This window comes from Phyllobates terribilis, unplaced genomic scaffold (genome assembly GCF_046119375.1).
Source record: "Phyllobates terribilis strain yellow unplaced genomic scaffold, ASM4611937v1 Scaffold_187__1_contigs__length_3656778, whole genome shotgun sequence".
Taxonomy (NCBI): Eukaryota; Metazoa; Chordata; class Amphibia; order Anura; family Dendrobatidae; genus Phyllobates; species Phyllobates terribilis.
The window spans coordinates 2,104,610-2,130,866 of NW_027362947.1; the positions used below are offsets into that span (position 1 = coordinate 2,104,610).

The 26,257-nt window shown below is 44.4% G+C and overlaps 15 non-coding genes and 2 pseudogenes across 15 annotated transcripts; all 17 read right to left on the reverse strand.

Moving 5' to 3' along the window:
* Window positions 1–5,850: 5,850 nt before the first annotated feature.
* LOC141212849 (U2 spliceosomal RNA) lies at window positions 5,851–6,041 on the reverse strand. The gene has a single exon (XR_012282435.1). It is a non-coding gene; the product is annotated as a U2 spliceosomal RNA (small nuclear RNA).
* A 1,115-nt stretch (window positions 6,042–7,156) lies between these two features.
* LOC141213125 (U2 spliceosomal RNA) lies at window positions 7,157–7,347 on the reverse strand. Its single transcript, XR_012282703.1, has one exon. It is a non-coding gene; the product is annotated as a U2 spliceosomal RNA (small nuclear RNA).
* A 1,115-nt stretch (window positions 7,348–8,462) lies between these two features.
* Window positions 8,463–8,645, reverse strand: LOC141213213 (U2 spliceosomal RNA). Its single transcript, XR_012282766.1, has one exon. It is a non-coding gene; the product is annotated as a U2 spliceosomal RNA (small nuclear RNA).
* A 794-nt stretch (window positions 8,646–9,439) lies between these two features.
* On the reverse strand, window positions 9,440–9,531 carry LOC141213246 (U2 spliceosomal RNA; annotated as a pseudogene).
* A 1,115-nt stretch (window positions 9,532–10,646) lies between these two features.
* Window positions 10,647–10,837, reverse strand: LOC141213105 (U2 spliceosomal RNA). The gene has a single exon (XR_012282682.1). It is a non-coding gene; the product is annotated as a U2 spliceosomal RNA (small nuclear RNA).
* A 1,115-nt stretch (window positions 10,838–11,952) lies between these two features.
* Window positions 11,953–12,143, reverse strand: LOC141212851 (U2 spliceosomal RNA). The gene has a single exon (XR_012282437.1). It is a non-coding gene; the product is annotated as a U2 spliceosomal RNA (small nuclear RNA).
* A 1,116-nt stretch (window positions 12,144–13,259) lies between these two features.
* LOC141212852 (U2 spliceosomal RNA) lies at window positions 13,260–13,450 on the reverse strand. The gene has a single exon (XR_012282438.1). It is a non-coding gene; the product is annotated as a U2 spliceosomal RNA (small nuclear RNA).
* Window positions 13,451–14,565: 1,115 nt separating this feature from the next.
* LOC141212853 (U2 spliceosomal RNA) lies at window positions 14,566–14,756 on the reverse strand. The gene has a single exon (XR_012282439.1). It is a non-coding gene; the product is annotated as a U2 spliceosomal RNA (small nuclear RNA).
* Window positions 14,757–15,868: 1,112 nt separating this feature from the next.
* LOC141213070 (U2 spliceosomal RNA) lies at window positions 15,869–16,059 on the reverse strand. The gene has a single exon (XR_012282648.1). It is a non-coding gene; the product is annotated as a U2 spliceosomal RNA (small nuclear RNA).
* Window positions 16,060–17,174: 1,115 nt separating this feature from the next.
* Window positions 17,175–17,365, reverse strand: LOC141212855 (U2 spliceosomal RNA). The gene has a single exon (XR_012282440.1). It is a non-coding gene; the product is annotated as a U2 spliceosomal RNA (small nuclear RNA).
* Window positions 17,366–18,480: 1,115 nt separating this feature from the next.
* LOC141212856 (U2 spliceosomal RNA) lies at window positions 18,481–18,671 on the reverse strand. The gene has a single exon (XR_012282441.1). It is a non-coding gene; the product is annotated as a U2 spliceosomal RNA (small nuclear RNA).
* A 1,112-nt stretch (window positions 18,672–19,783) lies between these two features.
* LOC141213071 (U2 spliceosomal RNA) lies at window positions 19,784–19,974 on the reverse strand. The gene has a single exon (XR_012282649.1). It is a non-coding gene; the product is annotated as a U2 spliceosomal RNA (small nuclear RNA).
* Window positions 19,975–21,089: 1,115 nt separating this feature from the next.
* On the reverse strand, window positions 21,090–21,280 carry LOC141212857 (U2 spliceosomal RNA). The gene has a single exon (XR_012282442.1). It is a non-coding gene; the product is annotated as a U2 spliceosomal RNA (small nuclear RNA).
* A 1,115-nt stretch (window positions 21,281–22,395) lies between these two features.
* Window positions 22,396–22,586, reverse strand: LOC141212858 (U2 spliceosomal RNA). The gene has a single exon (XR_012282443.1). It is a non-coding gene; the product is annotated as a U2 spliceosomal RNA (small nuclear RNA).
* A 1,115-nt stretch (window positions 22,587–23,701) lies between these two features.
* Window positions 23,702–23,892, reverse strand: LOC141212859 (U2 spliceosomal RNA). The gene has a single exon (XR_012282444.1). It is a non-coding gene; the product is annotated as a U2 spliceosomal RNA (small nuclear RNA).
* A 1,112-nt stretch (window positions 23,893–25,004) lies between these two features.
* LOC141213196 (U2 spliceosomal RNA) lies at window positions 25,005–25,189 on the reverse strand. The gene has a single exon (XR_012282753.1). It is a non-coding gene; the product is annotated as a U2 spliceosomal RNA (small nuclear RNA).
* A 794-nt stretch (window positions 25,190–25,983) lies between these two features.
* On the reverse strand, window positions 25,984–26,075 carry LOC141213247 (U2 spliceosomal RNA; annotated as a pseudogene).
* Between the last annotated feature and the right edge of the window lie 182 nt (window positions 26,076–26,257).

The following is a 26,257-nucleotide window of genomic DNA, read 5'->3' on the forward strand; positions in this document are numbered from 1 at the left end:
AGACAGTGGTGTGCGCAGCTCCAAGACATGTCTTTCTGTACATTAAAAAGATAAGGGGCGTTAATCATTTTCCATATGTGTACAGTTTTGTCATCATCATAACGTTCAATATCACACAACGTCACATCAGTACTAATTTGTTTGAGTAGTGTCTTGCTGTTACATAGATCCCCTGTCTGTTTCTTATTCAAATTAAAATCAAGAATAATTTTCTTTAAAATCTCATAATGTGCAGGTAGGTTAAAAGCATAAGGAAAGGATAAAACCGTTTCAAACCAACCAAACCTTCTCATGAGAAAACCAGTGTTAAAACGCATAAAATAGGAAAGGTAATTATCTTTAAAAAGGGTTTTAAAACAGAAACAGAAAAAATGTATTAAAAGAAACTTATCTAAAACAGGGAAATCTTTCCCACCTTTAACCTTTGGCTTTGTCACAATTTCTCTTTTGAGTTTCTCCATTTTTGAGCCCCAAAAAAAGGTAAAACATACTTTTGTAATTCGTTTCAACAAATTTGTAGGAGGGGGGAACACCAAACTAAGATATAACAGGATAGGTAATATCACCATTTTTACAATCAGAACTTTACCTTCCATTGACAGCTTTCTCATATTCCACATGCAGATTTTCTGATTAATTTTCTGTGCTGCCGCATCCCAGCTATTAAAACCATTATTAGATTCATTAAAAGAAACACCTAAAATAGTAATGGAATCTGTAACTTCAATTGGTACATCATGTAAACTCATCCCCCCGACATTTAAAATATTACATTTAGTAAGATTAATTTTAAAACCGGAAACTGTACAAAAAGACTGAATTTGGCTTATCGTTTTTTGTATTGAAGGTACATCACATCCAAACACGGCTACATCATCCATATAGCTTACAACTTTAACTTGTAGACCGTTCCCTCCGGGTAAGGGTACTCCACATATTTGCTTATCCCGGCGTATTGTGCATAAAAGGGGTTCTATAGCACATATAAAAAGCAGGGGGGACAAAGGGCAACCCTGCTTCACCCCTGATTTTAAAACTACCTCTTTTGTTTTAAAACCATTAACTAAAATCTTACTCGTACAATCATTATAAAAAGCTTTAAGAGACAATAAAAACCCACCCGGAATGCCCATTTTTTCTAAAACTTTAAAAAGATAAAAATGAGACACGCGGTCAAAAGCTTTCTCAAAATCCACCGCTAGGATTGACATCTTTGTCTTTCTGGTTTTTACATCTTCAATACAATCTTTCACCAGGTTTAAATTGTCCCAGATACTACGCCCAGGTACCCCGCATACCTGATTTGCATGAATTACTTTATGTATCACCTTTTTCAACCGATTTGCACAGATCTTAGCCATAATTTTGTAATCACTATTTAAAAGAGTTATCGGCCTCCAGTTTTTAAGATCCGTTTTGTCACCTTTTTTGTATAGTAGTGATACCTCACCTTTCTTCCATGAGTTGAGTAAAACCTTATTATTAAAAACTTCGGAAAACAAATTAAACAAATCATCTTTTAAAATATCATAAAAACTTATATAAAACTCTATGGGGATACCATCAGGGCCGGGCACTTTACCATTTTTAAAACTCTTCATGGTTTCTAAAATCTCTTCCTCACATAGAGGTTGGGATAAAAAACTTTGGGCATCAGCATCTAGGGTGGGCTTGATCTCCCCCAGGAAAGTGTGTATTAAATCATGGTCTACAGTTTTTACATTAAAAAGATCATTAAAATAGACATTTACCTTATCCAATATAACGTTGATATTATTATCTCCATCTATGTTATCAATTATTGTTTTCGCCTGTTTGTTTTTCTTAAAAAAATACCTGGAACAAGTCTCATCCTCTTCTACGTGTTTTACCTTTGAACGAAAAATCAGTTCTTTTCCTTTTTGTTCCAACCACTTTGAAATTTCTCCTTTAAGACTCAATATATCATTACCTACATCCAGACCATTGTCTTTGAATTTGTACAATGTCTGTAACCTGATATTAAGAAAATTATAGATCTCAAACTTTTCTTTAGCTTTTTGTATGCTTTTCTTTATAAAGAAATCTTTAATGTTTATTTTCATTCTATCCCACCAGGAGCTAAAAGAAATATTGGGGTTTTTCCTTTTTCTACAGTTTACATAAAACTCAATAAAATCCGATAAAATTTGTGGATCTTTTAAAAGGGACACATTCAATTTCCAAGATTTCTTACCACATTTCTTCTTTCCATTAATCCTCACTCTAAAAGATAAAACCTTGTGATCTGAGAGAATATTAGTTAAAACTTCACATTTCACTGGCAGTATTTTTTCTGAACCTAAAACAAAATCTATCCTGGAGCTACATGTAGAATTGCTCCAGGTGAAACCAGCGTCTATAGGGCTATCCTTGTTACATTCTTTATACACATCAGTTAATTTACAATCATTTATAATATTGCTTAACATTCCAGACGTTTTGTCATAATTTCTACTCACGGAACCGGAGCGTCGGCTTTCGCCTTTTAAAATACAATTAAAATCACCTGCCAGGATAAAAGGTTCAGAAATGTTAATAAATAAAGGTAAAATTTCCAGCATATCAGCCCTTTCATTTTTATCAGGTGACCCATAAAAATTTAAAAACTGCCATCTTGTCCCATCAATAAAAGCCTTAACTAAAAGAATACGACCCGGTAAAATATCTTGGATAAAATCAATAGACACATTTCCCTTAAAAAGTATAGCTACCCCGGCTGATCCGGTTGCATTTGATCCAGACCAGACCGATGGACCATGTTTCCACTCTTCCTTATATTTTTTGTAAGAAATCTTATGAGGGATATGACATTCTTGTAAAAAGAAAACAGAAGCTGTAAAACAGGTTAAAAAATGTAAAACAGTAGCTCTTCTGGTCTTGGATCCTATGCCTCTCACATTGAGGGAAACACCACTAATGTCAGCCATCATAACAAATGGTTAGGAAGAAACAAAAACTGGACTTTACCTATCCGATGGACGGATCAGACCACTTGGACTTTCACCAACGCCCTCTTCTGAATCCACCGTTATCAAAGAGTCTTCATCATCGGAGAAGGAACATTCACTTAAATTAAGACCCGACGCTACTGGGGTGTAGCTCGGAAGGATATTGAGAGAAAGGTTACACTGGGTCTCCATAGGCTGACCATTTAGGTCCTCGTCAGGTGGGTCTCCGAGAGGCTCCGCACTCCCCTGCTGACCCGCAGAGGGTCGTAACACAGGGGCAGGCTGCGCACATGGCGGAGCCTCAGAGTCCCCGGAGGCAGCCAGGTTCGGGGCCCCACCTGGAGCAGCAGAGCCCCGGGACCTCGGGATTCCAGAGTCTACACCCCCGTGAGGGGATGTATCCATCTCCTCCCTATTAGCCACCTCCACGGAACCATTCTTTTTCTTATTATGAGACCTCACCAAATGCCACGTACCGCCCTCGCTCTCGTGAGACCCAGTGGGAATTTTGGGCTCGGTGTCAGCCTTTTGGCGCTCTTTTTTGGCCTTACCGACCGCCCCTTTATGATCTTTCTCAGCCTTCCTTTTAGCCTCCTTATGGTCTTTCAGCCAGCTCCTGGGCTCCTGTGAGTTACCTGTCATTGACTCGGAGGGATTGTTACTAGTTGAAGCGCCCTTATCACCTCCCGAGGCTCCAGGTTGTTGCTCCTCCTCCTGAGGGGTGGTCTGATTGGCCCGTCCATTCCCGGATGTCTTGGACTTCTCCTTTTGTTTTTGTTCACCCTCTCTGAACCTGTGAGGGCAAGAAAAATAGAAATGACCAGGTGTCCGACAAAAAGAGCATTTTTTTTCATTTGGGCACTCCTTTGTGTCATGTTCAGTACTGGCACAATTTCTACAAGTGGCACCACAACTATCCTTAGAGTGCCCATAGAGACCACAATACCTACAGAAAAGTGGCATTCCTGAGAAAAAAAAATCCCCATTAGTTTGCCCTATTTTAAATCGAGCTGGAGGAAGTCTCACACCTCCAGGGAATTTAGGGTCTCTTTCACATTTTACTAAAAACTTCCATTTTGAGGTCCAGATGTTAAACTCATTCAACACTTTCCCAATCAATTTCACACTTTTAAAATAAACTGACAAAAAGGAAATAACCTCTGGTGCTGTTATGAAGGGTGAGAAGATTTTCACAACCACCATCTTTACCTCATCCAGGACGTGCTCGATGATCTGAATCCCTTTTAGACCAGGGCTATTTTCTACCGACTTAACTCTGGACAAAACATCTTTGAAAATACCTTCGCCAGTAAAGGTTACATCATAATCTCCACGTCGAGGATAATCCTGGATAGAAAGGATTTCGTTGGTTCTGACGTGGAGCAGTTTCTCAAGCACGTCCTGGACTACATATCCCAGATTCCGTATATCGGAACCACCAGCCGTAAATCGGACCCTTATGGTGTTCTTAAGCCTCGCATATAGAGGCACGAGGTTGGGGTCAACCTCCATGGTATGGCGCAACAAAATGCAAATTGCAACCGCCTGCAATCTGCGCCTTCAGAGCTTTGAGATAAAGCACCTGAAGGCTGGGGGATCGCTGCCCGTTACCCTAGGACTAATCCCTCTCCCTAATAGCAGCAGGCAGGTGAAGCCCACCGAAGTGGACGATCCTGCCAGGCCAAGGAGAGGGGTACCTGAGTGCCCTTCAACTGAAACCTCCTGCTGTGAAGCACTTGGTCTCAGCCAAAAGGCCGAGAAGCGATAACCAGAATTGGTTTCAAACTACGGAGCCACCCAAGGATCCTGAAAAGTCCATTTGTGGAGATGAGCTCCTGGACTCCCGTTAAGAAGACATGTTGTCAACCTCTAGATCCCTTACATGCCTGCACTTTTCGGCTTGCTGCTGCTGCAATCCACGCGTTTTAGATCTGCATAACTCCACCTCTTTAAACACAGCACCTTCACCCCCTGCTGTTCCCACCCGCCTCAACACCGTTGGAAGGGAGGAGAACCAATTAAGGCGGGGGGTGGGGTGGAACGAGCAGCTGTCTACCCTTAGCAGGAGGGCTCCTGATTACATACCTCTCCTGCTGCTGCTGCTGCTGGCTGTCCAGCAGCAGACTGAAGGTGGCTGCTGCTGTGCACAGGTATATAAAGGCTCAGAGCCTATTATGACACGCGCAGCCAGCGTTCCATTGCCACATTCCATCTACTGCAGGCAGGATACCTGGCTGGCTGAATGTCGCTGAGAAGCTCACAGAGACCGCCATAAGCAACAGTTTAACAGAATGCCACAGACTAATCAACCAAACTTTTTGGGTTGGGTTCTCTTTTATAGTCTGCAGGCATTAAATGAAAGAAGTCAGTGTTCCAGCAGAAGGAGACAACGTTTCAGAAAAGGCATTGTAGCAAACCAAAAAAGAAATTTTAAGCGCAGCAGAGTAACCAGCGCACATACCTGTTAGCTCAGGTGAGTTTAAAAGGCTGCTGTTGATAACAAGGGCATTTGCTAAATAGATGGTGTGTGTGCAACAATATACTGAAAGGTCAATTATATTGTGCAGCTTATCTCACCACCTGTAGTTATTTAGGTGAAAGCTCCAAAATGCTTGCCTAATATGTCTGTTTATCCAAAAGGAAGTAAAAAGGGAGAGCTAGAAAGATAGCATTGCATCACATTACATGGCAATGCAATGCACAGTTGCTGAAGTTGAACCAAAATGAGCTTGTAATCTGGCTTCTGCAACTTTGAACATGAAAAATCCAATGAGGAGAAGAAAAGCAAAGCCAAAGAGTCCATCCCAAAATCCGACAAACAAGCAAAATGAACAAAAAACATTGAATTCAATTCTTTCTGATTTTAGAAACTGCATTAAAGAAGGGGTGCACCGGTCCTGGAGATACTGCAATACCAGGTCAATGCGTGGAGTGGACAGAGCAAGCTCTTTTTCCATCTCCCTGTTCTAAAAATCCATTTAATATATGGTCCCCAGATAGGGGACGTATCAGATATTAAACTGATAAGAACAGATACTACACTTGATCTTAGCCAAAAGGCCGAGAAGCGATAACCAGAATTGGTTTCAAACTACGGAGCCACCCAAGGATCCTGAAAAGTCCATTTGTGGAGATGAGCTCCTGGACTCCCGTTAAGAAGACATGTTGTCAACCTCTAGATCCCTTACATGCCTGCACTTTTCGGCTTGCTGCTGCTGCAATCCACGCGTTTTAGATCTGCATAACTCCACCTCTTTAAACACAGCACCTTCACCCCCTGCTGTTCCCACCCACCTCAACACCGTTGGAAGGGAGGAGAACCAATTAAGGCGGGGGGTGGGGTGGAACGAGCAGCTGTCTACCCTTAGCAGGAGGGCTCTTGATTACATACCTCTCCTGCTGCTGCTGCTGCTGGCTGTCCAGCAGCAGACTGAAGGTGGCTGCTGCTGTGCACAGGTATATAAAGGCTCAGAGCCTATTATGACACGCGCAGCCAGCGTTCCATTGCCACATTCCATCTACTGCAGGCAGGATACCTGGCTGGCTGAATGTCGCTGAGAAGCTCACAGAGACCGCCATAAGCAACAGTTTAACAGAATGCCACAGACTAATCAACCAAACTTTTTGGGTTGGGTTCTCTTTTATAGTCTGCAGGCATTAAATGAAAGAAGTCAGTGTTCCAGCAGAAGGAGACAACGTTTCAGAAAAGGCATTGTAGCAAACCAAAAAAGAAATTTTAAGCGCAGCAGAGTAACCAGCGCACATACCTGTTAGCTCAGGTGAGTTTAAAAGGCTGCTGTTGATAACAAGGGCATTTGCTAAATAGATGGTGTGTGTGCAACAATATACTGAAAGGTCAATTATATTGTGCAGCTTATCTCACCACCTGTAGTTATTTAGTTGAAAGCTCCAAAATGCTTGCCTAATATGTCTGTTTATCCAAAAGGAAGTAAAAAGGGAGAGCTAGAAAGATAGCATTGCATCACATTACATGGCAATGCAATGCACAGTTGCTGAAGTTGAACCAAAATGAGCTTGTAATCTGGCTTCTGCAACTTTGAACATGAAAAATCCAATGAGGAGAAGAAAAGCAAAGCCAAAGAGTCCATCCCAAAATCCGACAAACAAGCAAAATGAACAAAAAACATTGAATTCAATTCTTTCTGATTTTAGAAACTGCATTAAAGAAGGGGTGCACCGGTCCTGGAGATACTGCAATACCAGGTCAATGCGTGGAGTGGACAGAGCAAGCTCTTTTTCCATCTCCCTGTTCTAAAAATCCATTTAATATATGGTCCCCAGATAGGGGACGTATCAGATATTAAATTGATAAGAACAGATACTACACTTGATCTTAGCCAAAAGGCCGAGAAGCGATAACCAGAATTGGTTTCAAACTACGGAGCCACCCAAGGATCCTGAAAAGTCCATTTGTGGAGATGAGCTCCTGGACTCCCGTTAAGAAGACATGTTGTCAACCTCTAGATCCCTTACATGCCTGCACTTTTCGGCTTGCTGCTGCTGCAATCCACGCGTTTTAGATCTGCATAACTCCACCTCTTTAAACACAGCACCTTCACCCCCTGCTGTTCCCACCCGCCTCAACACCGTTGGAAGGGAGGAGAACCAATTAAGGCGGGGGGTGGGGTGGAACGAGCAGCTGTCTACCCTTAGCAGGAGGGCTCCTGATTACATACCTCTCCTGCTGCTGCTGCTGCTGGCTGTCCAGCAGCAGACTGAAGGTGGCTGCTGCTGTGCACAGGTATATAAAGGCTCAGAGCCTATTATGACACGCGCAGCCAGCGTTCCATTGCCACATTCCATCTACTGCAGGCAGGATACCTGGCTGGCTGAATGTCGCTGAGAAGCTCACAGAGACCGCCATAAGCAACAGTTTAACAGAATGCCACAGACTAATCAACCAAACTTTTTGGGTTGGGTTCTCTTTTATAGTCTGCAGGCATTAAATTAAAGAAGTCAGTGTTCCAGCAGAAGGAGACAACGTTTCAGAAAAGGCATTGTAGCAAACCAAAAAAGAAATTTTAAGCGCAGCAGAGTAACAAGCGCACATACCTGTTAGCTCAGGTGAGTTTAAAAGGCTGCTGTTGATAACAAGGGCATTTGCTAAATAGATGGTGTGTGTGCAACAATATACTGAAAGGTCAATTATATTGTGCAGCTTATCTCACCACCTGTAGTTATTTAGGTGAAAGCTCCAAAATGCTTGCCTAATATGTCTGTTTATCCAAAAGGAAGTAAAAAGGGAGAGCTAGAAAGATAGCATTGCATCACATTACATGGCAATGCAATGCACAGTTGCTGAAGTTGAACCAAAATGAGCTTGTAATCTGGCTTCTGCAACTTTGAACATGAAAAATCCAATGAGGAGAAGAAAAGCAAAGCCAAAGAGTCCATCCCAAAATCCGACAAACAAGCAAAATGAACAAAAAACATTGAATTCAATTCTTTCTGATTTTAGAAACTGCATTAAAGAAGGGGTGCACCGGTCCTGGAGATACTGCAATACCAGGTCAATGCGTGGAGTGGACAGAGCAAGCTCTTTTTCCATCTCCCTGTTCTAAAAATCCATTTAATATATGGTCCCCAGATAGGGGATGTATCAGATATTAAACTGATAAGAACAGATTTTTTTTTTTTTTTTTTTGAAAGCCCGAATTCGTGTACAAAACCCGAGTGCGCTTAAAAAAGTGACAAGTGCCACAAAAAAAGTGCACTAGGAAGCTGGTCTTCTTGAAACCCTCTCCAAAAGGAGAAGGGTCCCCCAAACCATTCCCCGTCCCTCCGAGCCAAAAGGCCACAGCGAGGAACAGGGACAAAAAGCCACCTCCAGCCGAAGCCAGAGGCGACCCAATCTTACCCCCAGCACCTGCCCGAGTTCTCACCCGAGCAAGGCACTGGGAGCCAAAGACTGTGCTCCCCTCCCGGAAGAGGGGAGCCAACAACGCTCTCCTCCCGAAAGAGGAGAGCCAGAGGGGTTCAGGGGGGAGCGGAACCTGATGGCCACACACTCCCCCCCTAGACCTGCCAAGAGAGGAACCCGTAAGGGAACCGCATCCCGACAAAATCCTAGTAGGACGTGACACACGTGAATAAGTGGACACACAGTGACAAAGAAATTAAATAAATAGTGAAGGTTTCACAGTATAATACTGCCCGGACCTTCGACCGGGAATTGAAAAATTCCCCATCCTAAGGCCAGAAGGCCCGGAATAAGGGTGTGTGCGAAGAAAGAAAATTTGAAGTGCTTGTGCAAATGTGCCATAAACTCAAGTGGGGTTCCCAATCCCAGTGAGTTAAGGCACCCCAGGGTCACCACTCCTGGGGCACTTCACACTTCGGGCTTTCGATCTTCCCCGGCCCAATGGCGTCGATCCTGGGGGGCCATGCTTTCCACCAGATGACTATATTAGCCACCTGGCGTACTAACAAGCGCCTAAACCCCAGTGTGCATAATGTATCAATCTACTAGGGCGGCCAACATCCAAAACCGCCTTTTCGAAAGATACTACACTTGATCTTAGCCAAAAGGCCGAGAAGCGATAACCAGAATTGGTTTCAAACTACGGAGCCACCCAAGGATCCTGAAAAGTCCATTTGTGGAGATGAGCTCCTGGACTCCCGTTAAGAAGACATGTTGTCAACCTCTAGATCCCTTACATGCCTGCACTTTTCGGCTTGCTGCTGCTGCAATCCACGCGTTTTAGATCTGCATAACTCCACCTCTTTAAACACAGCACCTTCACCCCCTGCTGTTCCCACCCGCCTCAACACCGTTGGAAGGGAGGAGAACCAATTAAGGCGGGGGGTGGGGTGGAACGAGCAGCTGTCTACCCTTAGCAGGAGGGCTCCTGATTACATACCTCTCCTGCTGCTGCTGCTGCTGGCTGTCCAGCAGCAGACTGAAGGTGGCTGCTGCTGTGCACAGGTATATAAAGGCTCAGAGCCTATTATGACACGCGCAGCCAGCGTTCCATTGCCACATTCCATCTACTGCAGGCAGGATACCTGGCTGGCTGAATGTCGCTGAGAAGCTCACAGAGACCGCCATAAGCAACAGTTTAACAGAATGCCACAGACTAATCAACCAAACTTTTTGGGTTGGGTTCTCTTTTATAGTCTGCAGGCATTAAATTAAAGAAGTCAGTGTTCCAGCAGAAGGAGACAACGTTTCAGAAAAGGCATTGTAGCAAACCAAAAAAGAAATTTTAAGCGCAGCAGAGTAACAAGCGCACATACCTGTTAGCTCAGGTGAGTTTAAAAGGCTGCTGTTGATAACAAGGGCATTTGCTAAATAGATGGTGTGTGTGCAACAATATACTGAAAGGTCAATTATATTGTGCAGCTTATCTCACCACCTGTAGTTATTTAGGTGAAAGCTCCAAAATGCTTGCCTAATATGTCTGTTTATCCAAAAGGAAGTAAAAAGGGAGAGCTAGAAAGATAGCATTGCATCACATTACATGGCAATGCAATGCACAGTTGCTGAAGTTGAACCAAAATGAGCTTGTAATCTGGCTTCTGCAACTTTGAACATGAAAAATCCAATGAGGAGAAGAAAAGCAAAGCCAAAGAGTCCATCCCAAAATCCGACAAACAAGCAAAATGAACAAAAAACATTGTATTCAATTCTTTCTGATTTTAGAAACTGCATTAAAGAAGGGGTGCACCGGTCCTGGAGATACTGCAATACCAGGTCAATGCGTGGAGTGGACAGAGCAAGCTCTTTTTCCATCTCCCTGTTCTAAAAATCCATTTAATATATGGTCCCCAGATAGGGGATGTATCAGATATTAAACTGATAAGAACAGATACTACACTTGATCTTAGCCAAAAGGCCGAGAAGCGATAACCAGAATTGGTTTCAAACTACGGAGCCACCCAAGGATCCTGAAAAGTCCATTTGTGGAGATGAGCTCCTGGACTCCCGTTAAGAAGACATGTTGTCAACCTCTAGATCCCTTACATGCCTGCACTTTTCGGCTTGCTGCTGCTGCAATCCACGCGTTTTAGATCTGCATAACTCCACCTCTTTAAACACAGCACCTTCACCCCCTGCTGTTCCCACCCGCCTCAACACCGTTGGAAGGGAGGAGAACCAATTAAGGCGGGGGGTGGGGTGGAACGAGCAGCTGTCTACCCTTAGCAGGAGGGCTCCTGATTACATACCTCTCCTGCTGCTGCTGCTGCTGGCTGTCCAGCAGCAGACTGAAGGTGGCTGCTGCTGTGCACAGGTATATAAAGGCTCAGAGCCTATTATGACACGCGCAGCCAGCGTTCCATTGCCACATTCCATCTACTGCAGGCAGGATACCTGGCTGGCTGAATGTCGCTGAGAAGCTCACAGAGACCGCCATAAGCAACAGTTTAACAGAATGCCACAGACTAATCAACCAAACTTTTTGGGTTGGGTTCTCTTTTATAGTCTGCAGGCATTAAATGAAAGAAGTCAGTGTTCCAGCAGAAGGAGACAACGTTTCAGAAAAGGCATTGTAGCAAACCAAAAAAGAAATTTTTAGCGCAGCAGAGTAACCAGCGCACATACCTGTTAGCTCAGGTGAGTTTAAAAGGCTGCTGTTGATAACAAGGGCATTTGCTAAATAGATGGTGTGTGTGCAACAATATACTGAAAGGTCAATTATATTGTGCAGCTTATCTCACCACCTGTAGTTATTTAGGTGAAAGCTCCAAAATGCTTGCCTAATATGTCTGTTTATCCAAAAGGAAGTAAAAAGGGAGAGCTAGAAAGATAGCATTGCATCACATTACATGGCAATGCAATGCACAGTTGCTGAAGTTGAACCAAAATGAGCTTGTAATCTGGCTTCTGCAACTTTGAACATGAAAAATCCAATGAGGAGAAGAAAAGCAAAGCCAAAGAGTCCATCCCAAAATCCGACAAACAAGCAAAATGAACAAAAAACATTGAATTCAATTCTTTCTGATTTTAGAAACTGCATTAAAGAAGGGGTGCACCGGTCCTGGAGATACTGCAATACCAGGTCAATGCGTGGAGTGGACAGAGCAAGCTCTTTTTCCATCTCCCTGTTCTAAAAATCCATTTAATATATGGTCCCCAGATAGGGGACGTATCAGATATTAAACTGATAAGAACAGATACTACACTTGATCTTAGCCAAAAGGCCGAGAAGCGATAACCAGAATTGGTTTCAAACTACGGAGCCACCCAAGGATCCTGAAAAGTCCATTTGTGGAGATGAGCTCCTGGACTCCCGTTAAGAAGACATGTTGTCAACCTCTAGATCCCTTACATGCCTGCACTTTTCGGCTTGCTGCTGCTGCAATCCACGCGTTTTAGATCTGCATAACTCCACCTCTTTAAACACAGCACCTTCACCCCCTGCTGTTCCCACCCGCCTCAACACCGTTGGAAGGGAGGAGAACCAATTAAGGCGGGGGGTGGGGTGGAACGAGCAGCTGTCTACCCTTAGCAGGAGGGCTCCTGATTACATACCTCTCCTGCTGCTGCTGCTGCTGGCTGTCCAGCAGCAGACTGAAGGTGGCTGCTGCTGTGCACAGGTATATAAAGGCTCAGAGCCTATTATGACACGCGCAGCCAGCGTTCCATTGCCACATTCCATCTACTGCAGGCAGGATACCTGGCTGGCTGAATGTCGCTGAGAAGCTCACAGAGACCGCCATAAGCAACAGTTTAACAGAATGCCACAGACTAATCAACCAAACTTTTTGGGTTGGGTTCTCTTTTATAGTCTGCAGGCATTAAATGAAAGAAGTCAGTGTTCCAGCAGAAGGAGACAACGTTTCAGATAAGGCATTGTAGCAAACCAAAAATAGAAATTTTAAGCGCAGCAGAGTAACCAGCGCACATACCTGTTAGCTCAGGTGAGTTTAAAAGGCTGCTGTTGATAACAAGGGCATTTGCTAAATAGATGGTGTGTGTGCAACAATATACTGAAAGGTCAATTATATTGTGCAGCTTATCTCACCACCTGTAGTTATTTAGGTGAAAGCTCCAAAATGCTTGCCTAATATGTCTGTTTATCCAAAAGGAAGTAAAAAGGGAGAGCTAGAAAGATAGCATTGCATCACATTACATGGCAATGCAATGCACAGTTGCTGAAGTTGAACCAAAATGAGCTTGTAATCTGGCTTCTGCAACTTTGAACATGAAAAATCCAATGAGGAGAAGAAAAGCAAAGCCAAAGAGTCCATCCCAAAATCCGACAAACAAGCAAAATGAACAAAAAACATTGAATTCAATTCTTTCTGATTTTAGAAACTGCATTAAAGAAGGGGTGCACCGGTCCTGGAGATACTGCAATACCAGGTCAATGCGTGGAGTGGACAGAGCAAGCTCTTTTTCCATCTCCCTGTTCTAAAAATCCATTTAATATATGGTCCCCAGATAGGGGACGTATCAGATATTAAACTGATAAGAACAGATACTACACTTGATCTTAGCCAAAAGGCCGAGAAGCGATAACCAGAATTGGTTTCAAACTACGGAGCCACCCAAGGATCCTGAAAAGTCCATTTGTGGAGATGAGCTCCTGGACTCCCGTTAAGAAGACATGTTGTCAACCTCTAGATCCCTTACATGCCTGCACTTTTCGGCTTGCTGCTGCTGCAATCCACGCGTTTTAGATCTGCATAACTCCACCTCTTTAAACACAGCACCTTCACCCCCTGCTGTTCCCACCTGCCTCAACACCGTTGGAAGGGAGGAGAACCAATTAAGGCGGGGGGTGGGGTGGAACGAGCAGCTGTCTACCCTTAGCAGGAGGGCTCCTGATTACATACCTCTCCTGCTGCTGCTGCTGCTGGCTGTCCAGCAGCAGACTGAAGGTGGCTGCTGCTGTGCACAGGTATATAAAGGCTCAGAGCCTATTATGACACGCGCAGCCAGCGTTCCATTGCCACATTCCATCTACTGCAGGCAGGATACCTGGCTGGCTGAATGTCGCTGAGAAGCTCATAGAGACCGCCATAAGCAACAGTTTAACAGAATGCCACAGACTAATCAACCAAACTTTTTGGGTTGGGTTCTCTTTTATAGTCTGCAGGCATTAAATGAAAGAAGTCAGTGTTCCAGCAGAAGGAGACAACGTTTCAGAAAAGGCATTGTAGCAAACCAAAAAAGAAATTTTAAGCGCAGCAGAGTAACCAGCGCACATACCTGTTAGCTCAGGTGAGTTTAAAAGGCTGCTGTTGATAACAAGGGCATTTGCTAAATAGATGGTGTGTGTGCAACAATATACTGAAAGGTCAATTATATTGTGCAGCTTATCTCACCACCTGTAGTTATTTAGGTGAAAGCTCCAAAATGCTTGCCTAATATGTCTGTTTATCCAAAAGGAAGTAAAAAGGGAGAGCTAGAAAGATAGCATTGCATCACATTACATGGCAATGCAATGCACAGTTGCTGAAGTTGAACCAAAATGAGCTTGTAATCTGGCTTCTGCAACTTTGAACATGAAAAATCCAATGAGGAGAAGAAAAGCAAAGCCAAAGAGTCCATCCCAAAATCCGACAAACAAGCAAAATGAACAAAAAACATTGAATTCAATTCTTTCTGATTTTAGAAACTGCATTAAAGAAGGGGTGCACCGGTCCTGGAGATACTGCAATACCAGGTCAATGCGTGGAGTGGACAGAGCAAGCTCTTTTTCCATCTCCCTGTTCTAAAAATCCATTTAATATATGGTCCCCAGATAGGGGACGTATCAGATATTAAACTGATAAGAACAGATACTACACTTGATCTTAGCCAAAAGGCCGAGAAGCGATAACCAGAATTGGTTTCAAACTACGGAGCCACCCAAGGATCCTGAAAAGTCCATTTGTGGAGATGAGCTCCTGGACTCCCGTTAAGAAGACATGTTGTCAACCTCTAGATCCCTTACATGCCTGCACTTTTCGGCTTGCTGCTGCTGCAATCCACGCGTTTTAGATCTGCATAACTCCACCTCTTTAAACACAGCACCTTCACCCCCTGCTGTTCCCACCCGCCTCAACACCGTTGGAAGGGAGGAGAACCAATTAAGGCGGGGGGTGGGGTGGAACGAGCAGCTGTCTACCCTTAGCAGGAGGGCTCCTGATTACATACCTCTCCTGCTGCTGCTGCTGGCTGTCCAGCAGCAGACTGAAGGTGGCTGCTGCTGTGCACAGGTATATAAAGGCTCAGAGCCTATTATGATACGCGCAGCCAGCGTTCCATTGCCACATTCCATCTACTGCAGGCAGGATACCTGGCTGGCTGAATGTCGCTGAGAAGCTCACAGAGACCGCCATAAGCAACAGTTTAACAGAATGCCACAGACTAATCAACCAAACTTTTTGGGTTGGGTTCTCTTTTATAGTCTGCAGGCATTAAATGAAAGAAGTCAGTGTTCCAGCAGAAGGAGACAACGTTTCAGAAAAGGCATTGTAGCAAACCAAAAAAGAAATTTTAAGCGCAGCAGAGTAACCAGCGCACATACCTGTTAGCTCAGGTGAGTTTAAAAGGCTGCTGTTGATAACAAGGGCATTTGCTAAATAGATGGTGTGTGTGAAACAATATACTGAAAGGTCAATTATATTGTGCAGCTTATCTCACCACCTGTAGTTATTTAGGTGAAAGCTCCAAAATGCTTGCCTAATATGTCTGTTTATCCAAAAGGAAGTAAAAAGGGAGAGCTAGAAAGATAGCATTGCATCACATTACATGGCAATGCAATGCACAGTTGCTGAAGTTGAACCAAAATGAGCTTGTAATCTGGCTTCTGCAACTTTGAACATGAAAAATCCAATGAGGAGAAGAAAAGCAAAGCCAAAGAGTCCATCCCAAAATCCGACAAACAAGCAAAATGAACAAAAAACATTGAATTCAATTCTTTCTGATTTTAGAAACTGCATTAAAGAAGGGGTGCACCGGTCCTGGAGATACTGCAATACCAGGTCAATGCATGGAGTGGACAGAGCAAGCTCTTTTTCCATCTCCCTGTTCTAAAAATCCATTTAATATATGGTCCCCAGATAGGGGACGTATCAGATATTAAACTGATAAGAACAGATACTACACTTGATCTTAGCCAAAAGGCCGAGAAGCGATAACCAGAATTGGTTTCAAACTACGGAGCCACCCAAGGATCCTGAAAAGTCCATTTGTGGAGATGAGCTCCTGGACTCCCGTTAAGAAGACATGTTGTCAACCTCTAGATCCCTTACATGCCTGCACTTTTCGGCTTGCTGCTGCTGCAATCCACGCGTTTTAGATCTGCATAACTCCACCTCTTTAAACACAGCACCTTCACCCACTGCTGTTCCCACCCGCCTCAACACCGTTGGAAGGGAGGAGAACCAATTAAGGCGGGGGGTGGGGTGGAACGAGCAGCTGTCTACCCTTAGCAGGAGGGCTCCTGATTACATACCTCTCCTGCTGCTGCTGCTGCTGGCTGTCCAGCAGCAGACTGAAGGTGGCTGCTGCTGTGCACAGGTATATAAAGGCTCAGAGCCTATTATGACACGCGCAGCCAGCGTTCCATTGCCACATTCCATCTACTGCAGGCAGGATACCTGGCTGGCTGAATGTCGCTGAGAAGCTCACCGAGACCGCCATAAGCAACAGTTTAACAGAATGCCACAGACTAATCAACCAAACTTTTTGGGTTGGGTTCTCTTTTATAGTCTGCAGGCATTAAATGAAAGAAGTCAGTGTTCCAGCAGAAGGAGACAACGTTTCAGAAAAGGCATTGTAGCAAACCAAAAAAGAAATTTTAAGCGCAGCAGAGTAACCAGCGCACATACCTGTTAGCTCAGGTGAGTTTAAAAGGCTGCTGTTGATAACAAGGGCATTTGCTAAATAGATGGTGTGTGTGCAACAATATACTGAAAGGTCAATTATATTGTGCAGCTTATCTCACCACCTGTAGTTATTTAGGTGAAAGCTCCAAAATGCTTGCCTAATATGTCTGTTTATCCAAAAGGAAGTAAAAAGGGAGAGCTAGAAAGATAGCATTGCATCACATTACATGGCAATGCAATGCACAGTTGCTGAAGTTGAACCAAAATGAGCTTGTAATCTGGCTTCTGCAACTTTGAACATGAAAAATCCAATGAGGAGAAGAAAAGCAAAGCCAAAGAGTCCATCCCAAAATCCGACAAACAAGCAAAATGAACAAAAAGCATTGAATTCAATTCTTTCTGATTTTAGAAACTGCATTAAAGAAGGGGTGCACCGGTCCTGGAGATACTGCAATACCAGGTCAATGCGTGGAGTGGACAGAGCAAGCTCTTTTTCCATCTCCCTGTTCTAAAAATCCATTTAATATATGGTCCCCAGATAGGGGACGTATCAGATATTAAACTGATAAGAACAGATACTACACTTGATCTTAGCCAAAAGGCCGAGAAGCGATAACCAGAATTGGTTTCAAACTACGGAGCCACCCAAGGATCCTGAAAAGTCCATTTGTGGAGATGAGCTCCTGGACTCCCGTTAAGAAGACATGTTGTCAACCTCTAGATCCCTTACATGCCTGCACTTTTCGGCTTGCTGCTGCTGCAATCCACGCGTTTTAGATCTGCATAACTCCACCTCTTTAAACACAGCACCTTCACCCCCTGCTGTTCCCACCTGCCTCAACACCGTTGGAAGGGAGGAGAACCAATTAAGGCGGGGGGTGGGGTGGAACGAGCAGCTGTCTACCCTTAGCAGGAGGGCTCCTGATTACATACCTCTCCTGCTGCTGCTGCTGCTGGCTGTCCAGCAGCAGACTGAAGGTGGCTGCTGCTGTGCACAGGTATATAAAGGCTCAGAGCCTATTATGACACGCGCAGCCAGCGTTCCATTGCCACATTCCATCTACTGCAGGCAGGATACCTGGCTGGCTGAATGTCGCTGAGAAGCTCATAGAGACCGCCATAAGCAACAGTTTAACAGAATGCCACAGACTAATCAACCAAACTTTTTGGGTTGGGTTCTCTTTTATAGTCTGCAGGCATTAAATGAAAGAAGTCAGTGTTCCAGCAGAAGGAGACAACGTTTCAGAAAAGGCATTGTAGCAAACCAAAAAAGAAATTTTAAGCGCAGCAGAGTAACCAGCGCACATACCTGTTAGCTCAGGTGAGTTTAAAAGGCTGCTGTTGATAACAAGGGCATTTGCTAAATAGATGGTGTGTGTGCAACAATATACTGAAAGGTCAATTATATTGTGCAGCTTATCTCACCACCTGTAGTTATTTAGGTGAAAGCTCCAAAATGCTTGCCTAATATGTCTGTTTATCCAAAAGGAAGTAAAAAGGGAGAGCTAGAAAGATAGCATTGCATCACATTACATGGCAATGCAATGCACAGTTGCTGAAGTTGAACCAAAATGAGCTTGTAATCTGGCTTCTGCAACTTTGAACATGAAAAATCCAATGAGGAGAAGAAAAGCAAAGCCAAAGAGTCCATCCCAAAATCCGACAAACAAGCAAAATGAACAAAAAACATTGAATTCAATTCTTTCTGATTTTAGAAACTGCATTAAAGAAGGGGTGCACCGGTCCTGGAGATACTGCAATACCAGGTCAATGCGTGGAGTGGACAGAGCAAGCTCTTTTTCCATCTCCCTGTTCTAAAAATCCATTTAATATATGGTCCCCAGATAGGGGACGTATCAGATATTAAACTGATAAGAACAGATACTACACTTGATCTTAGCCAAAAGGCCGAGAAGCGATAACCAGAATTGGTTTCAAACTACGGAGCCACCCAAGGATCCTGAAAAGTCCATTTGTGGAGATGAGCTCCTGGACTCCCGTTAAGAAGACATGTTGTCAACCTCTAGATCCCTTACATGCCTGCACTTTTCGGCTTGCTGCTGCTGCAATCCACGCGTTTTAGATCTGCATAACTCCACCTCTTTAAACACAGCACCTTCACCCCCTGCTGTTCCCACCCGCCTCAACACCGTTGGAAGGGAGGAGAACCAATTAAGGCGGGGGGTGGGGTGGAACGAGCAGCTGTCTACCCTTAGCAGGAGGGCTCCTGATTACATACCTCTCCTGCTGCTGCTGCTGGCTGTCCAGCAGCAGACTGAAGGTGGCTGCTGCTGTGCACAGGTATATAAAGGCTCAGAGCCTATTATGATACGCGCAGCCAGCGTTCCATTGCCACATTCCATCTACTGCAGGCAGGATACCTGGCTGGCTGAATGTCGCTGAGAAGCTCACAGAGACCGCCATAAGCAACAGTTTAACAGAATGCCACAGACTAATCAACCAAACTTTTTGGGTTGGGTTCTCTTTTATAGTCTGCAGGCATTAAATGAAAGAAGTCAGTGTTCCAGCAGAAGGAGACAACGTTTCAGAAAAGGCATTGTAGCAAACCAAAAAAGAAATTTTAAGCGCAGCAGAGTAACCAGCGCACATACCTGTTAGCTCAGGTGAGTTTAAAAGGCTGCTGTTGATAACAAGGGCATTTGCTAAATAGATGGTGTGTGTGAAACAATATACTGAAAGGTCAATTATATTGTGCAGCTTATCTCACCACCTGTAGTTATTTAGGTGAAAGCTCCAAAATGCTTGCCTAATATGTCTGTTTATCCAAAAGGAAGTAAAAAGGGAGAGCTAGAAAGATAGCATTGCATCACATTACATGGCAATGCAATGCACAGTTGCTGAAGTTGAACCAAAATGAGCTTGTAATCTGGCTTCTGCAACTTTGAACATGAAAAATCCAATGAGGAGAAGAAAAGCAAAGCCAAAGAGTCCATCCCAAAATCCGACAAACAAGCAAAATGAACAAAAAACATTGAATTCAATTCTTTCTGATTTTAGAAACTGCATTAAAGAAGGGGTGCACCGGTCCTGGAGATACTGCAATACCAGGTCAATGCATGGAGTGGACAGAGCAAGCTCTTTTTCCATCTCCCTGTTCTAAAAATCCATTTAATATATGGTCCCCAGATAGGGGACGTATCAGATATTAAACTGATAAGAACAGATACTACACTTGATCTTAGCCAAAAGGCCGAGAAGCGATAACCAGAATTGGTTTCAAACTACGGAGCCACCCAAGGATCCTGAAAAGTCCATTTGTGGAGATGAGCTCCTGGACTCCCGTTAAGAAGACATGTTGTCAACCTCTAGATCCCTTACATGCCTGCACTTTTCGGCTTGCTGCTGCTGCAATCCACGCGTTTTAGATCTGCATAACTCCACCTCTTTAAACACAGCACCTTCACCCACTGCTGTTCCCACCCGCCTCAACACCGTTGGAAGGGAGGAGAACCAATTAAGGCGGGGGGTGGGGTGGAACGAGCAGCTGTCTACCCTTAGCAGGAGGGCTCCTGATTACATACCTCTCCTGCTGCTGCTGCTGCTGGCTGTCCAGCAGCAGACTGAAGGTGGCTGCTGCTGTGCACAGGTATATAAAGGCTCAGAGCCTATTATGACACGCGCAGCCAGCGTTCCATTGCCACATTCCATCTACTGCAGGCAGGATACCTGGCTGGCTGAATGTCGCTGAGAAGCTCACCGAGACCGCCATAAGCAACAGTTTAACAGAATGCCACAGACTAATCAACCAAACTTTTTGGGTTGGGTTCTCTTTTATAGTCTGCAGGCATTAAATGAAAGAAGTCAGTGTTCCAGCAGAAGGAGACAACGTTTCAGAAAAGGCATTGTAGCAAACCAAAAAAGAAATTTTAAGCGCAGCAGAGTAACCAGCGCACATACCTGTTAGCTCAGGTGAGTTTAAAAGGCTGCTGTTGATAACAAGGGCATTTGCTAAATAGATGGTGTGTGTGCAACAATATACTGAAAGGTCAATTATATTGTGCAGCTTATCTCACCACCTGTAGTTATTTAGGTGAAAGCTCCAAAATGCTTGCCTAATATGTCTGTTTATCCAAAAGGAAGTAAAAAGGGAGAGCTAGAAAGATAGCATTGCATCACATTACATGGCAATGCAATGCACAGTTGCTGAAGTTGAACCAAAATGAGCTTGTAATCTGGCTTCTGCAACTTTGAACATGAAAAATCCAATGAGGAGAAGAAAAGCAAAGCCAAAGAGTCCATCCCAAAATCCGACAAACAAGCAAAATGAACAAAAAACATTGAATTCAATTCTTTCTGATTTTAGAAACTGCATTAAAGAAGGGGTGCACCGGTCCTGGAGATACTGCAATACCAGGTCAATGCGTGGAGTGGACAGAGCAAGCTCTTTTTCCATCTCCCTGTTCTAAAAATCCATTTAATATATGGTCCCCAGATAGGGGACGTATCAGATATTAAACTGATAAGAACAGATACTACACTTGATCTTAGCCAAAAGGCCGAGAAGCGATAACCAGAATTGGTTTCAAACTACGGAGCCACCCAAGGATCCTGAAAAGTCCATTTGTGGAGATGAGCTCCTGGACTCCCGTTAAGAAGACATGTTGTCAACCTCTAGATCCCTTACATGCCTGCACTTTTCGGCTTGCTGCTGCTGCAATCCACGCGTTTTAGATCTGCATAACTCCACCTCTTTAAACACAGCACCTTCACCCCCTGCTGTTCCCACCCGCCTCAACACCGTTGGAAGGGAGGAGAACCAATTAAGGCGGGGGGTGGGGTGGAACGAGCAGCTGTCTACCCTTAGCAGGAGGGCTCCTGATTACATACCTCTCCTGCTGCTGCTGCTGCTGGCTGTCCAGCAGCAGACTGAAGGTGGCTGCTGCTGTGCACAGGTATATAAAGGCTCAGAGCCTATTATGACACGCGCAGCCAGCGTTCCATTGCCACATTCCATCTACTGCAGGCAGGATACCTGGCTGGCTGAATGTCGCTGAGAAGCTCACAGAGACCGCCATAAGCAACAGTTTAACAGAATGCCACAGACTAATCAACCAAACTTTTTGGGTTGGGTTCTCTTTTATAGTCTGCAGGCATTAAATGAAAGAAGTCAGTGTTCCAGCAGAAGGAGACAACGTTTCAGAAAAGGCATTGTAGCAAACCAAAAAAGAAATTTTAAGCGCAGCAGAGTAACCAGCGCACATACCTGTTAGCTTAGGTGAGTTTAAAAGGCTGCTGTTGATAACAAGGGCATTTGCTAAATAGATGGTGTGTGTGCAACAATATACTGAAAGGTCAATTATATTGTGCAGCTTATCTCACCACCTGTAGTTATTTAGGTGAAAGCTCCAAAATGCTTGCCTAATATGTCTGTTTATCCAAAAGGAAGTAAAAAGGGAGAGCTAGAAAGATAGCATTGCATCACATTACATGGCAATGCAATGCACAGTTGCTGAAGTTGAACCAAAATGAGCTTGTAATCTGGCTTCTGCAACTTTGAACATGAAAAATCCAATGAGGAGAAGAAAAGCAAAGCCAAAGAGTCCATCCCAAAATCCGACAAACAAGCAAAATGAACAAAAAACATTGAATTCAATTCTTTCTGATTTTAGAAACTGCATTAAAGAAGGGGTGCACCGGTCCTGGAGATACTGCAATACCAGGTCAATGCGTGGAGTGGACAGAGCAAGCTCTTTTTCCATCTCCCTGTTCTAAAAATCCATTTAATATATGGTCCCCAGATAGGGGACGTATCAGATATTAAACTGATAAGAACAGATACTACACTTGATCTTAGCCAAAAGGCCGAGAAGCGATAACCAGAATTGGTTTCAAACTACGGAGCCACCCAAGGATCCTGAAAAGTCCATTTGTGGAGATGAGCTCCTGGACTCCCGTTAAGAAGACATGTTGTCAACCTCTAGATCCCTTACATGCCTGCACTTTTCGGCTTGCTGCTGCTGCAATCCACGCGTTTTAGATCTGCATAACTCCACCTCTTTAAACACAGCACCTTCACCCCCTGCTGTTCCCACCCGCCTCAACACCGTTGGAAGGGAGGAGAACCAATTAAGGCGGGGGGTGGGGTGGAACGAGCAGCTGTCTACCCTTAGCAGGAGGGCTCCTGATTACATACCTCTCCTGCTGCTGCTGCTGCTGGCTGTCCAGCAGCAGACTGAAGGTGGCTGCTGCTGTGCACAGGTATATAAAGGCTCAGAGCCTATTATGACACGCGCAGCCAGCGTTCCATTGCCACATTCCATCTACTGCAGGCAGGATACCTGGCTGGCTGAATGTCGCTGAGAAGCTCACAGAGACCGCCATAAGCAACAGTTTAACAGAATGCCACAGACTAATCAACCAAACTTTTTGGGTTGGGTTCTCTTTTATAGTCTGCAGGCATTAAATGAAAGAAGTCAGTGTTCCAGCAGAAGGAGACAACGTTTCAGAAAAGGCATTGTAGCAAACCAAAAAAGAAATTTTAAGCGCAGCAGAGTAACCAGCGCACATACCTGTTAGCTCAGGTGAGTTTAAAAGGCTGCTGTTGATAACAAGGGCATTTGCTAAATAGATGGTGTGTGTGCAACAATATACTGAAAGGTCAATTATATTGTGCAGCTTATCTCACCACCTGTAGTTATTTAGGTGAAAGCTCCAAAATGCTTGCCTAATATGTCTGTTTATCCAAAAGGAAGTAAAAAGGGAGAGCTAGAAAGATAGCATTGCATCACATTACATGGCAATGCAATGCACAGTTGCTGAAGTTGAACCAAAATGAGCTTGTAATCTGGCTTCTGCAACTTTGAACATGAAAAATCCAATGAGGAGAAGAAAAGCAAAGCCAAAGAGTCCATCCCAAAATCCGACAAACAAGCAAAATGAACAAAAAACATTGAATTCAATTCTTTCTGATTTTAGAAACTGCATTAAAGAAGGGGTGCACCGGTCCTGGAGATACTGCAATACCAGGTCAATGCGTGGAGTGGACAGAGCAAGCTCTTTTTCCATCTCCCTGTTCTAAAAATCCATTTAATATATGGTCCCCAGATAGGGGACGTATCAGATATTAAACTGATAAGAACAGATACTACACTTGATCTTAGCCAAAAGGCCGAGAAGCGATAACCAGAATTGGTTTCAAACTACGGAGCCACCCAAGGATCCTGAAAAGTCCATTTGTGGAGATGAGCTCCTGGACTCCCGTTAAGAAGACATGTTGTCAACCTCTAGATCCCTTACATGCCTGCACTTTTCGGCTTGCTGCTGCTGCAATCCACGCGTTTTAGATCTGCATAACTCCACCTCTTTAAACACAGCACCTTCACCCCCTGCTGTTCCCACCCGCCTCAACACCGTTGGAAGGGAGGAGAACCAATTAAGGCGGGGGGTGGGGTGGAATGAGCAGCTGTCTACCCTTAGCAGGAGGGCTCCTGATTACATACCTCTCCTGCTGCTGCTGCTGGCTGTCCAGCAGCAGACTGAAGGTGGCTGCTGCTGTGCACAGGTATATAAAGGCTCAGAGCCTATTATGACACGCGCAGCCAGCGTTCCATTGCCACATTCCATCTACTGCAGGCAGGATACCTGGCTGGCTGAATGTCGCTGAGAAGCTCACAGAGACCTCCATAAGCAACAGTTTAACAGAATGCCACAGACTAATCAACCAAACTTTTTGGGTTGGGTTCTCTTTTATAGTCTGCAGGCATTAAATGAAAGAAGTCAGTGTTCCAGCAGAAGGAGACAACGTTTCAGAAAAGGCATTGTAGCAAACCAAAAAAGAAATTTTAAGCGCAGCAGAGTAACCAGCGCACATACCTGTTAGCTCAGGTGAGTTTAAAAGGCTGCTGTTGATAACAAGGGCATTTGCTAAATAGATGGTGTGTGTGCAACAATATACTGAAAGGTCAATTATATTGTGCAGCTTATCTCACCACCTGTAGTTATTTAGGTGAAAGCTCCAAAATGCTTGCCTAATATGTCTGTTTATCCAAAAGGAAGTAAAAAGGGAGAGCTAGAAAGATAGCATTGCATCACATTACATGGCAATGCAATGCACAGTTGCTGAAGTTGAACCAAAATGAGCTTGTAATCTGGCTTCTGCAACTTTGAACATGAAAAATCCAATGAGGAGAAGAAAAGCAAAGCCAAAGAGTCCATCCCAAAATCCGACAAACAAGCAAAATGAACAAAAAACATTGAATTCAATTCTTTCTGATTTTAGAAACTGCATTAAAGAAGGGGTGCACCGGTCCTGGAGATACTGCAATACCAGGTCAATGCGTGGAGTGGACAGAGCAAGCTCTTTTTCCATCTCCCTGTTCTAAAAATCCATTTAATATATGGTCCCCAGATAGGGGACGTATCAGATATTAAACTGATAAGAACAGATTTTTTTTTTTTTTTTTTATCGAAAGCCCGAATTCGTGTACAAAACCCGAGTGCGCTTAAAAAAGTGACAAGTGCCACAAAAAAAGTGCACTAGGATGCTGGTCTTCTTGAAACCCTCTCCAAAAGGAGAAGGGTCCCCCAAACCATTCCCCGTCCCTCCGAGCCAAAAGGCCACAGCGAGGAACAGGGACAAAACGCCACCTCCAGCCGAAGCCAGAGGCGACCCAATCTTACCCCCAGCACCTGCCCGAGTTCTCACCCGAGCAAGGCACTGGGAGCCAAAGACTGTGCTCCCCTCCCGGAAGAGGGGAGCCAACAACGCTCTCCTCCCGAAAGAGGAGAGCCAGGGGGGTTCAGGGGGGAGCGGAACCTGATGGCCACACACTCCCCCCCTAGACCTGCCAAGAGAGGAACCCATAAGGGAACCGCATCCCGACAAAATCCTAGTAGGACGTGACACACGTGAATAAGTGGACACACAGTGACAAAGAAATTAAATAAATAGTGAAGGTTTCACAGTATAATACTGCCCGGACCTTCGACCGGGAATTGAAAAATTCCCCATCCTAAGGCCAGAAGGCCCGGAATAAGGGTGTGTGCGAAGAAAGAAAATTTGAAGTGCTTGTGCAAATGTGCCATAAACTCAAGTGGGGTTCCCAATCCCAGTGAGTTAAGGCACCCCAGGGTCACCACTCCTGGGGCACTTCACACTTCGGGCTTTCGATCTTTCCCGGCCCAATGGCGTCGATCCTGGGGGGCCATGCTTTCCACCAGATGACTATATTAGCCACCTGGCGTACTAACAAGCGCCTAAACCCCAGTGTGCATAATGTATCAATCTACTAGGGCGGCCAACATCCAAAACCGCCTTTTCGAAAGATACTACACTTGATCTTAGCCAAAAGGCCGAGAAGCGATAACCAGAATTGGTTTCAAACTACGGAGCCACCCAAGGATCCTGAAAAGTCCATTTGTGGAGATGAGCTCCTGGACTCCCGTTAAGAAGACATGTTGTCAACCTCTAGATCCCTTACATGCCTGCACTTTTCGGCTTGCTGCTGCTGCAATCCACGCGTTTTAGATCTGCATAACTCCACCTC